The sequence below is a fragment of the Teleopsis dalmanni genome, chromosome 2 (genome assembly GCF_002237135.1).
Source record: "Teleopsis dalmanni isolate 2A chromosome 2, ASM223713v2, whole genome shotgun sequence".
Classification (NCBI taxonomy): domain Eukaryota; kingdom Metazoa; phylum Arthropoda; class Insecta; order Diptera; family Diopsidae; genus Teleopsis; species Teleopsis dalmanni.
The window spans coordinates 227,409,081-227,422,978 of record NC_051847.1 but is presented as its reverse complement, the minus strand read 5'-3'; the positions used below and the strand labels follow the sequence as shown (position 1 = coordinate 227,422,978).

The 13,898-nt window shown below is 30.2% G+C and overlaps 1 protein-coding gene across 2 annotated transcripts in view; it reads left to right on the top strand.

Annotated features, from left to right (window-relative positions):
- Nucleotides 1–4,331: 4,331 nt before the first annotated feature.
- The window catches only part of LOC119678368 (octopamine receptor Oamb), a 107,510-nt gene continuing 97,943 nt past the window's right edge, over nt 4,332–13,898 (top strand). For both annotated transcript variants that reach the window (XM_038090157.1, XM_038090159.1), the window contains exon 1: nt 4,332–4,682. The gene's annotated coding sequence lies outside the window, so the exon portion shown is untranslated. The remainder of the gene's footprint in view (nt 4,683–13,898) is intronic.

Below are 13,898 nucleotides of genomic sequence, written 5' to 3'. Positions count from 1 at the left end.
CAAAATAGAAAACATCGCCTACGTGTTGGCAGAACTCCTCTGCTGGTGGATGTTTCGCAATGGTGAATGGCAAGCGAGACTGCGAAATCGACGCGACGTTCTCAACAGTTTGCGTTGATAAAGCCGACAAGACGGTCGTCTACGGACACTGACTATAAACGCTTAACGGCAAAACGTTATTGGCAGTTTCGTAACGTGAAACGAAAATCGGCAAAACATTGACGGTGCACGCTTAAAGTTTAAACGTCAAGCGCACAACTAACAACCAACAAACGGCAAACAATAAACAGTAAACAGCGAAGCGAAAACATCGCAGGACCTTTTGTGTGCCAGTGCGATTTTGTGTCGAGTGAAAGTAGAATTTTTTGAAATTAGTCGTCGTTGGTAGCTCCTCATAAAAGGGTTCAAATCGGTGCTCAGCAAATAATTCAGGAAAAATAACGGTCAATAGTTCAAAGGTTAATATCAAAGGCAAAATATGCAATTCCTCACGCTATGCAATGAAAACAAAACAAAAACAAAAACAAAAACAAAAAAATAAAAATAAAAAAAAACATTTTTCAAAAGATTAATTATTACATAAAAAAAAATAAAATAAAGTTATTACAATAGTTAAAATGCAAAAAAAAAACAAAATAAAAATATAAAAAATCAGTAAAAAGTATTTGAAAAATTATTTATTTCAGCGTTTAACACTGATAAAGGCGCAATAAAAATATATTATAAATATTAAAAATTTTAAAAAAATTAAAAATTTCTCGAAAGAAAACTGTTAAGTGTTACACGTAAACGATGTACGTGTTTTTGTGTAAAATCTTGGTGTGCTACTGTATTGTTGTTGTTGTTGTTCCCAGTAGTTTTGTAAATTTTTCAACAATTTTGCTTAGACGTGATTTTAATTGTTTATAGGCTCACTGGCGTTGCTCTGTTGGGGTTCTACCAAGCCCCGTGTTCTACCCTCGAAGTTTAATTGCAACACGAAAACTACATATGCTTTCAAGCCTGCACTGATTAAATTCCCGACTGCTTCGACAAATTCTTCTGCTTCCACAAAAAACTTAAAAATATTCAACGAATTCCATTTCAAATTCATTTAAACAATTTCCTTATCGACTTTCGAGTAAATTAAATGCCTCAAATGTTTGCTCGAAATTAAAAGTGACATTCACGTGTGTCACGTCGACTTCATAAAAAATAATAATGAGCCGAAATGGTTTTTTAATAGTTTATGGTCATTACAGGTGGCTTCCGATTCAGATTCAGACCTTACTTCAACGCAGGGCGATGTATGAGCAACGTAAGAGTAAGATAAATTTCTTTTAACATGAACATTTGTTGAGCCATTTTCGAGTTAGTACATCTGGGCACTTTTACTCTTTGATAGCTGCGGGGTTTCTGCAGAGCCCCACCCATCTCACTGACTAATTTGTGTATTTCTCATAAGCTTCGTGATTATTCAATGACTGATCTAAGATCTGCGTACCGCCCTGTTCGGTTAGTGATTACTCTAAGATTAGTATGTATTTAAATTTCAGCTCTTTTATTAATGTTATTATCCCATTGTACATCCATTGTGCGATCTCAAAAACCTATTGCACCATAACTGGCGAGAGACTTCTATGCTTAGAAATGAAGAATAAGTTCCGGAGCTTTGAAGGAATATAGTTATAAATAGCTATCGTTTTAATATGTTCAGGTTAGCATAGGAAGACTTTCGCTAGGGATATCATAGTATCCCGAACTCATCCCCTAACAATAATAATATATTAAGTTATACTCAAAGGCCAAAGATATATCTCACATCCTCTTTAAAAGAGGCACAACTCGGAATTCGTCAATTTTGTTTATAGTGTACCTGTCTACCTATATGAAAAATTCCACATTGTTTTTATTATTGCAAATTCTCGAAAAAAAAAACAGTTATATCTCTTATTTTTTTGTTAGGAATGACACTACGGTGCAAAACATTTTCTGCATTTTCTGAAAATTAACGAAGAGAGTGTGCGATATATATCTATTGAGTTTGTGAATCTCAAAGGTGTCAGTGAGTTATAGTCATTCAGTTCAATTCAATGAGGGCCTAATGCGTATATTGGATCTATTTATTGACAAGCGCAGAATATTGACAGAGAGGATAGTGGATTATTTAACTCTGATTTTCACAGTGTCAATCTGGTTCAATCTCATGTTTGAAAGGTGAAGCTTACGCCGTGATATATTCGAGTTCATATTTCTAAAACATTGAAAAATTTGTTAACATTTCTATTGTTGACTCGAAGGAATTGTTTGAATTGTTTCATTTAACATTTTAAATAATTAATGTAGCCTAATAAATGGGTAAATTTCTTTGTAAATTGATCGACTGATTCACTATTGCTGAGTCCGTCGTTGATGCTTGCAGTACCCAACTAAGAGCTTTATGCAACTTTAGTAACGATTTAGATTTAGTGATTCAAAGATGAAGTAATTTAACAGCTGCTAATTTTGTAGTTTAATATTTTATACGGGGTTAATAATTAATTTTATATATGCTAAACCTAATAAGTTCAATTAAAAGTAAATTAATTTTAGTAATTAAATTTTCGCACTATAATCTTCATTTTAATTCGAAATGGATGATTTGTCTTAGATACACAAAGTTAAAATTAACATTTAATAAATGTGTATATCGCGTGATAAAAGTTGAACCCATTTATACAACATATTTTTCGATATTTAGCAAGAATCTTTAGGAACTGACGCTCCTGCCACAAGGACTTTAAGGATGTCCAGTTAATCTAATCTAAACATAATTGTAATTACATTGTTTTTCACATGAGCTATTTCAGACTTTGATTTTAATTCAAGATATCTTCAAATATTTTTAAATAATCTTGTTAGCAAAAAGTTTCATATTAGGTTTTCGATTATAAACTAAAAAGTAAATATAGTACAGATTTGTGTCATGTGTCTTATATTTTGTATCCTTAAGGATCTTAATATTAAAAAAATGTAGAGTCTACTCTATACTGAGTGTACAATTTTGAATATATGGCAAAGCTATTAAGGAAATGTGTTCAGAAGATTGTTAGATAAATGTGTTCCATTATGTTAATTTCTATTCTATATTTGAATACAAAAGTGCTAATATGCAATAGTCAATAGAATGTACCATCTTACGCCCTTCTAAAAATCTGGGAAGACAAATTAATATAAACTATTCAGCTTCATACTGAATAGTATGATAATTTAATTGTAGATGTTTTCTGGTCAACAGAGAGTTAACAGAAGAATGAGTGGAAAGAGTAAACATTTTAAAGAAGTGTGTTAGTTAATACTCTTTCGTTCTATTGTTGAGCTAAATTTTCCCCTTTTATCCCAATTTCTCTTTTACGCCTGCACATACTTAGTATAATACCTAAGCTTTCTTTTGAGAGCATACACTTTACACTCCCATATTTAAAGTACTGATGAGTTGTTTAAGAAGTTCTCCTATTTTTTGAATTATTTTGTCTTGAAGAGAATATTTTACAAAATTTTTTGTAATTTATTATAATACATGTTTTGTATGTATACTTTAAACTGTAGACTAATGGTATATGATCAATCCACATTATTCTTTCAAGTTCTATGAAGTTGGTGTCATTGTACTACTTCCACTTTTATTCTATTGATATGTGTACAGTTGTTGAACTTAAGTGTGATTAAACAATATATCTATTATTCTATTATCGATCTCAGATACATTCGGAAGACATCTTCTACTTAATATACTTACTAAATAGGGGTTAAAGTTTTCGTACCTATTTTCTAATCGATGAGAACTGTTACAACAGGTGTGCCAGGATTCCATCATTTCCTTTCTGCAATGTAAAAAGTTTTATTTACATGATTTTAAATAAAATGAAATAAATATAAACACATATAATTACATATTTCAATAGAAACTTAAAATTCTAATGTAAATTTTTTTGTTTTTCTTTGTTAAATGGTTTTAAGAGTTTTCATTTACAGAGACTGCGGATAATTGATCTATTATTAAAATACTATAAAATTCTAACTTTTATGAAATGTAAATGGCATGGTTTGAAACACTCATGTTATATATTCCAAATATTTAAAAATGAATTTTTTTGAAACTTAGTGCAATAAATCTGCATACTCGTAAACTATTTGCATTTCGTATCTGAAATAATTTACGATTTTGCTGGAGGTGTGTTTTGAAGGCAAAGTGTCTAAGTAAAACGTTTAATGCGTAACTAACTTTACAAAAATAAAACAAAAATAAATAAATAAAAATTAATTAAAAAATAAAAATAAAAACAAAAACAAAAACAAAAAGAAAACAAGAATACATTAATAATTATTAAATGTTGGTTACTTTTATTAACAATCAAAAGAACAACAACAAACGGGGGAAGAATTGACTGAACAACTGTTGCTGATAATAAACCGTACCGCAGTTTTCATGCGTATTTTCACAGTTGAAGGTTAATACGCCGGCTTAAACGCCCGCCAGTGATTTCAAGTCTATTCAAGTTGAATAAGAATTCAACGACTATCTACACAATAACTATAACAAAAACAAATACAACAACAACAGCAACAACAACAACAAAAACTTCAACTGCAATTTTCCTCTGAACTGCACATTGCTGCATTCTAAAAATTGCTGCGCTGACAAAACTGCAATTTTAATGTTGGTGAGTGCTTGAATTTCAGTTTAGTTTGATTTTATGATTAATTTTTTATCTCAACTTGACTCATAAATTAAATTTTTGCCATAAAAGCTATTAAGTAAAGCGTAAAAAACAAGCACTAAATAAATTTTCGCATATAATTATGTATATACATATATAATATATAAAAATATATATAAACATTGATACATTATATCCACATATGCACAAATAAAAAATACCTCCTCAAAAATTTTACAAATTAAATAGCGATTGAATATTTATAAAATAATATAAATACATACACTATACATACATATGTTATGTATAAATAATTTTTTAACAAAATAATATATAATAAATTAAAAAAATTCTTCACTTAATTAATTAATGAGATAAACAAATTTGCATAAATGCTACGAATTTTGATATGTATAGAATTGGTTGAGAATTAGCGCTACGAGGTATACGGGCGAGTCTTCGAATATACTCGAATTCGAATTTAAACATTGGGATTGAATACCTTCAATGTCCGAAGATGCTAGAGTGGCTCAAGTAGTAGTAAATCAGTTTTATTTATATTTTTTTATATATAACTTTAATATATATTTCTTATATATCCTCTATAAAAGTTTTATATACATACATATAAGAGCAAATACGCATCATTATTAATCTACCAAAGAAAGGCTACCTGATGGAATGCTCCAACTGGAGAGGCATAACTTTACTAAATGCAGCTTATGAAGTCATCGCTCAAATCTTACACAACCGCAAAACATCAGCCGTTGAGCCTAGACTGCGAGTTGAGCAAACTGCATTATAACGTAAAGATATACCGAGCAAATTAATAAATTTGTACTCAGACTTAGTACTTCACGAAGGGTGTCTCAATGAATAAATTCAAATTAAGTCTGACGTTCAGCAAGGCTGAATCCTTTCACTTTTATTAACATATTTAATATAGTCTTACATGTGGTTAAGTCGGAATCTAAGAGTGCCGCTAACGGCATCTCATTCGACGTTCAAGACAAACTTACTGACCTTGACTACGCGGTTAACATTTGTTTGCTAACACATAACCTTTCCCAGATGCAAGTATCTGGCAGCTAGTCTTTTAATCAATATCAGTAAAACCAAAGCTGATGATCAGTAGCGAGGCGTCAGCTTTTTGGCAAGGTGTTCAGAATTTGATCAAAACAAAATTCCAACTATAACGTATTTCCTCTACTTCTAAGTTTTGTTCTTTCCACAAGCAAACAGCATACAAGACCAACAAAACAATTTATTTAAATGTTCGCAGCCTGTGATCCACTTTTTTTTATGGTAAATAGCTTTATGAAAACGGCGACTTACCACAGATTTCGACATTTTTACATCAGGTACCAAATTCTTCATATCTGAAGTTGGTCTATTCATTTTATGAATTAAAACTATTTTTTCAGAAGATCGTTTAAAAAAAGATATTTGAATCAAATCTTTAATCACACATTTATCCATTTCTTAATATTATTTTTCACTTCAAATTTCTTTAATCTCTTTCTTTACTTTTACCATTTGCTAGTATAAAATTGCAATAATGACTTTGTTTTGATTTATTTCCAACCTCTATATAAGAGTAAGAAACTCTTATGCATTCATTTACTCTTTTACTTTGTATTTACTATGCCCGGTTCAGTTTTTATACTGAACCATTTCCCCATATAAAACAGCAACCGTGACTTTGATTGTATTTGCACGCTTTGTATAAACTTTTGGTTCAGTTTAGTGGAATGATCCTCTCGTCATATGTAAAGCGATTTTCGCTCAGTCATTTCTTTTCTCTTTTGTATTTACTTTGCATAACATTGGAAGTGCACTTTTTTTATTGAACTGCTTGCACGCATTAATTTAAGAGTTAAGATTATTTTACGTACATATATTTCTTTGTATGTTTTGTGTTGTGTATTCAATATTGAACATAGTCCCAATGTGAATGTTATTTCATTTGCATGCTTTTTAAGCGACGCAGTGCAGTTTTTATTCTGCACCTTAGTATATTTCAAGAGGAATGTGTTTCCTCTTTTATTAATTATAAGCAATGTTAGGTGTAACTAACATATGTATGTGTGGTTTTGTTTGTATTATACATTTTGTGTTTATGTTAATATATTTGGAAAAGCTATTATAAAAAATGTTAAATAGCAAAATAGCGTGATTATTTACCTAATTAAAAAAATCTAAAAAGGAAGCTTTGTTAAGGTGTTCAGTGAACACTCTGAACCATTCGACGCCTCGCCTCTGCTGATGATATAAAAAAGTCTTAGATTTCAATCTTCAACGCATTAGAAGACCACGTTGAAGAAGAAGAAGTAGATTAAGAAATGCTGGAAAAAGCTGGAGTGAAACAAAACATCTTGCTTTAGATTAAATTCAATAGAGACAAGAGTTTTTTACTGCCCTATGTTCCATCTAGGAATAAAGGGATTAAATATAATGCTACATTACAATAATTACATATTAGAAGTCACTTCTGATTTAGTTACTTTACGATTAATGTATCTGGTGAGCATTAGTTTTTTATAAATTATAAATAAATTTATTATTAGAAATAATTCTACTTCATTTTGTTTAAATTATGGTTGTATTGTCATTTATCTTTTATATTGATTATATGTCAAACTTTCACCTTACATACCTTATCAGGATACTGCAGTCTGAACACCCTGATAGCTCTACTTTTCAAATTACCAATCCTCACCAGCTTCATACCATTCCAATGTTATGTTAAATATTTTTAAATTTTTTTATTTTAATTTAGTTAAGTTAATGAAATTAGCAAGCTAAATTGACATTTTTGAAATTTTTTATTCACCCAACAAAAAATTATTTTATAAAGAACACAAGTTGTTTTTGTTTAAATTAACAAAAAAAAATATGTTTCTCTACGGCGACATTGTGGGGCTTCCATTAGACAAAGTAAATTACATTAAATCACTACAGCAGGGCAGATTTATCTGAAAACTGCCGTTTAAATTATTCCATCGCAGCCGTCAGATGCCACGGCAGTTTGCGAAAATATTGCTTAATGTGTTTTAATTAAAAATCAATTTCCATTTCGCCTGAATTAAGCTAATCTAATCAAAAATCATGTATGTATGTATACATAGTATGTATGTACGTAAACTATGTAAATCTGCACTCTTTTCAAAATATGTCTATATAAATAAGCAATGGAAATTTGTTTAATTAGACATGGAAATTAAATATATTTTTTTTGTATATATTTAAAATTAAATATTTCTACCCAAAAGAATTAAATAATTAATTGGGCAGATGAAAATATTAAATATTTTTAAATAGCCAAAAACTCATTCCGAATAATTAATAATTGATTGAAAAATGTAATTTAAAATCCTGATTACAGAATGAGAAAATCCATTGTGATGACTAATGCATTTGGAATTACTTGGGGTTGGGGTTGTGAAAGGATTAATGCATTTAACATATCATGTTCAAATTTGCAAGATATATTGAATATATATTCATGGCTCTATATTACTTTGTAATTCTTTAATAAATTGAAACTTTTTTATGACACCAATTTATAGTTAGAATCTTAAGATTCTAACTAAGAAATACATACGGTATAGATAGTTTGATATTATCATAAGGTATATAATAGGAATAGCAGTATAGAATAAAGTAGCACCCTGAAATATCTGGAACTTTATATGGAAAGCACATAACATATAAGTACTAAAAGATCCACTTAACATTTAAAATTCCTAATGTGATTCTAAATAATATTAGAGTCAATATCATAAAAAATACATAAACACTTTCCAACAAGATAAAAAAAACATCTTAAACCAGAAGAAAGAAACTGCACTCTAACATTCTAAGTAACACTGACTAGTTAGTCTTAACTATTTACGTTTACTTTTTTTTACCCACATTACTTTATAAATTTCCACGCACAATGGGACATTTATTCGTCAATTATTTTATTTTATTTTATTTTATTCTGCTTATCACTGTGGCCGTTATTGAATTTTTCCTTTTGTCTTTAAATTTTTTATGACTTTTTATGATAATACATTTATGTTGAGTTGATTTATGAAAATAACAATAAATTTGCAACAACATCGATGCTGTTATGTGTACAATAAAATTTTGCTTGTGTATAGGTGACACTCAGCACTTAAGTAAATAAACTATTAATAGTAAATTAATGATTAGACAACTATTTGTGTGAAGTTGTATAAAAATAAGAATAAAATAATAATTGAAAATCGTAAGGAACTTGTTTTAATTACAATATTGTTTTCCTTTGTATATATTTTATCTTTTAAGTTCTAATAAAAATATTTATTTACTTACTAAAAAACTATTTTAATTTAATTATTTTAACCAATATTCGTTTATTTCTCGTTTCTTTACTAAAATAAATTAAATGTGGATGTAATAAATGGATTTTTTTTCCTTACTCACATTAACACATCAGTGCATCTGGCTCCCAGCGTTTTGGTTCGAAGCCATTAATTCAATTTAAAATGTTTTTTAATTTTTGGTTTAATTTTATATACAATTTCTGTAGCAATTTTATTAATTAACATTAATTTAAATAAAGGCTCAAACTTTGCGCAATACATAGCGGCAATATATAGGGAATAGAATAGGATATGCTGTAGCTTCGTTAGACCATAGAATGAATTAGCACATTGAACTGATTTTGGAACGGATCGGGCATATTCCATTGTTTAATTTGAAAATTATTAGATACGCCTTGCAAGCTGTTGTTTACACAGTAAATTAAAATAAGCAATTCAAATGAGAAGGAAACAAATTTTTTATACCCAAATCAAACCAATTAAAATAAAAACTTGACTTCAACTCCTTGCATGAATTATTCATTTTTATCTTAGTAAAATTTCACGATGTTCCAACAGAATATAAAGCAAACCTTATGGATGTAACTGCGAGTCCGTGTTGCTTTGTCTAAGGACATTGCAATACTTTTAAACCGATTCGACATTCTGATGAAGATTGATTTGTGTTTCCAGTTAATCAATACATTACCAGAGAAACTGGCTAATTGTTCGCAAATTTAATTATTTTCATTCTAAATCTGAATCATATTACGAATATAGCTGAACTGAACTATATTCATAAACCGAAAATCCAACTACTAAATTCGAACACTTAGAAAGGAGGTGACTTTCTGCCCACCAGAATATTCTTATTTTAAAATATTTGTGTGCAATATTTTATGGCATGTCCTGATTGATTAATAGCCTTCATTCTTAATAACTTTTGTCTTGGCAAACTCGGTAGAGCCCGAATCTGTGCAGTTCAACAACTTTCTTGGCAAAAAGAAAAAAAAAATTGGAAAAGTAAGTCGGATTCATTCAAATAAATGCAAAATAAATTACAAAAATGACAAAAATATTTTCGTATTTCGCATTTCGTATTTTCGTATTTGGGCATAAAAATAACAAGAAAAGTTATTAGATTTAAAAACTTTTCTGTTTCTTATTTGTGCGAATTAATACACATAATCTTTTGTGAGTGACTTCCTACTGTGAGTTATTATGTTGCTTAATAGTCTAAAAATTATTTATATTCAGTTTCCGTTCGGGCTGGCGTGCCCGAAACAGCAGTACACGCCGCAAAGCATCACAATGTATCTCCAAAATAAAAATATAAATATTATTCTGTTTTTCTTACCAAATTCACACCTAAGGGACTGACATCCAATACACAGCAGAACGCAGCTACTCGTAAAAACATACATACGAGTATATTCATTCCAGCTTAAGACCGCTTAATATTGTATATTGTATGTAAAATGTTTTCGTATTCTTAGTGTCATATTCTCTCATTGTTATTGTCACTTTTCTCGTCATGGTACTGCAACTTTTCGTTATAGCCGTTGGGTTGGTTAGTTTACTTCGCAATCCGCAATCCACAATCAGCAACCCACAACCCAGTAGACCCACTAGACCAAAACGAATGATGACAAAGTAGTAGCAGCTCCAGTGACTTCGACTGCAGTACCAGGAATGCTGCGCCGTGGCTTTGGAAAGCCGTGGCAATTTAATTAGTTTGGGTGCTTGCCTCAAATTGCTTGATATTTTATTTTAATGTTTTTTAATAATTAAAATCTCTGCTTTAATATGCCATTTAAGGACTTCAACAAACATTTTGCAGCTTGTGTACATGCAAATTAGTAGCACATAAACATATTCATATTCATGCTATATTCATGCTACTTAATTTTGTCACTTGAGTAATTTTCTTATTCATAACAACTTACAACATTGCAACATATTGCAGAAGTGCTCATCGGGGCTTTCGCAACCCCTTCTCCGGGCTGAAATAAACACTTTGCCTTCATGAAGATTTGAAATAACTGACTTTGAAAAACAATTTAAGACTGGAAACGGAAATTTAAGTCCATATGGAGTAATTTGCTTTAAATAAATTCATTTAAAATTTCCTCAAGCTTTAAAACTCATTTCATGTATGATTAAAATTTTATTTCTGAATAAATTATATTATATTCTCTAACAATTAATATTCATTTTCTTTATTTATTTATAATTTTTATTATTATTTTTTAATAAAAATTCAATCATGAAATATAACCGTCTAGGTATTCCGTCTATCTGTCTGAGCATTCTTTAGCTTTAGCAATATTTCGAAAAATTGCTGAGATTGCAGGCAGAAAATATTCGATCACTCGTAGTCTTGTTAAATAAAATAAAATAAAATTGATTTTTATTAAATATTAAGAAAACTTTTAATAGATTAATTCACTTACGAGTGTTTTCAAGTCATGCATTTGTCAAGCTGTCAAAAATTATTGTGCAAAATGTCCATGAAATTAAAGACTTTCAATGCTTTTTATACGAGTACGTCATATTAGAAGCAATAATAAATGATTTTTAGGAATATAAAAAACGATTTTTGCTTACCTTCTGCATTTCAATGATATTTCTGCAGTGTTCCTCATAAGTTATTCATCTTACACTACTCTTTCTCTTAATAGGATGAGAGTAAAAATTAATTAAGAATAAAATTAAGTAAAAGTTCAAAGACTTAGCTAGTCTACTACAGACACTCATCACGGTATTAAAATATTTCAATTAAATTTTATCTGATATTTTAAAATATTTCATTGCAATAATTCCTCCTCAAAAAAGCCTAAAAACAATTTGAAGCTTTGAAGTTTATAACAATCCAAGATCCAAGTATCAACACAAGATTCCGATTTTCTTTTTAAAGATAAACTCAATATTTTCTTAAGTCTAAAACTCCTTGCAAACTTTTGGTTTCATTATAATATTGTGGATTAACTTTACTTTCAAGATACTTCATTTAATCTTGAACATATTTATAGTGAGCCAAAGTCCTGGATTAGAAGGTTAGATCAAGTATCTTAATAAATATTGTATATGACAGCAGCTTTTGTTTGTCACATGAGTAGTTAAATCTAATAGTAATAATGCCATGATGAGTGCCTTGACAACTCTGTCTCTTTTAGACCTTTCGTTTCAATAAAATGCAAAGCTTTTTAGGCTTCAGCAAACCTGCAGTTCTTGTACTTAATGGAGTATTAACGGAGCACTGTGTCATTTCGCTTATGCTCTTAAGGTAGCGAGTTCCAACAAATGAATTATGCAGGAGCTGCCAAGATGAAGAGGAGGTAGAATCAACCACTTCCTGTGTGTCTGTCCAGGACTGTATACAAGGCGACTTCAATGTCTTGGGGATCGCTTTTTCACTGGTTTAGAAGAAATAAAAAAAGCAAGCTTTTCGGATCTCGTCAACTTCAGCAGAAAAACCAAATTTTTTAAGAAGGTTAACAAAGATTAACAATGGGTAATATATGCCTCTGAGTGGAGGTGCTAACCTAGACCTAAGCTAACCTATTATTATTATTTTTCTTAAGATACCAATTTTAAGACGAAGATACACAATGAATAACGTATTCAACTTTCATATTCAAGTTAAAGAAATGCATAGAAAATATATTTTATATAAAATAGGAATTGTTGAATTTGAAACTCTATCACTTTAAGCCTATAAAGAAACGTTGAGGAATCGTAAAGTATTTACGGTTGATATTAAATTCACCTTAAATTGTACTAAAAAGTCGCTTAATGCTAATGGCTTTAGAAGAGAGCAAGATTTAATGCTGTACTTAATTAAAGTTAAGCATTAAGAGAACATTTTAAGTATCGCAGTCAACACATTTTCCAAATACTTTCGAAGCAATTATGTAAGCGTTTTATAACCTACAAAATATTAAAGAAACACGTTAGAAACAAAAGATATCTGGCCGTGTAAAAATTATGCCAAATGCGTGGCAACCGAAATGCCATGCCTTGCAACCGGCAAGCGGTTGCCACCGTTTGATGCCTGCAGCCACAATCTCCAAAGTGTTATGAAATAAAATTGAAACCATTTCAAAGTCATAAAGTCAGTCTTAATCCGGCAGTTTCATTACCGACTTTGTTGTCAATGCCTTTCATGGCTTTTTCGATTGTTTTTGGTTTGAGGCTTGAGGTTTGGCAATTGTCGTCAGCGAAGGCAGCGTTTAGAAGTCGAGTGAATAGAAAGCGAGATAATAAAAAATATGGCTATGAGCAAAACTTTAAACAATAGCAAACTTTTTCAACTTTGAGGCATAAATTTTAAGTTGAGCCTTAAATTTGCAGAATAAAAGAAAAATCTGGGTTAAACGACACGGATTGGTCGTTGGCGGGGGAGAAACGAGCAATCGACCAATCCACCAATCCTGGCTGACTGTCACACCTGTCAGGGAAGCTGCCGTTGTCTAAAAATGTAGAAAGAATTTGATTGTTATTTGCATCAGCGTGGAAAGCAAACAACAGGAAAAAGGAAAAACTTCAGAAATCTTGGCATTAAACAAAACAACACAAAAACAAAAACAAAAATAAAAACAAAAACAAAAACAAAAACATTACCGCTAATAAAAGTAGCAATAACAGAAACAACAATAAGCGCGGCATGAAATCCTTTAACATGCTTTGGCAGCGTAATAAAAACTTTGGCGATGTTGTTTTGTTGTTTTGTTGTTTTGCTATTCTGTTTCTTGTAATGTCATTAAGGAGGAATGGTGGAGTGGTGGAGTGGTGGATTGGTGGATTGGTGGAGTGGCGGAGGTGTAGAACATAAAATCTTATAAAAATTCAGTAAAATTACAAATGCAAAATGTTGAATGCATTAAAA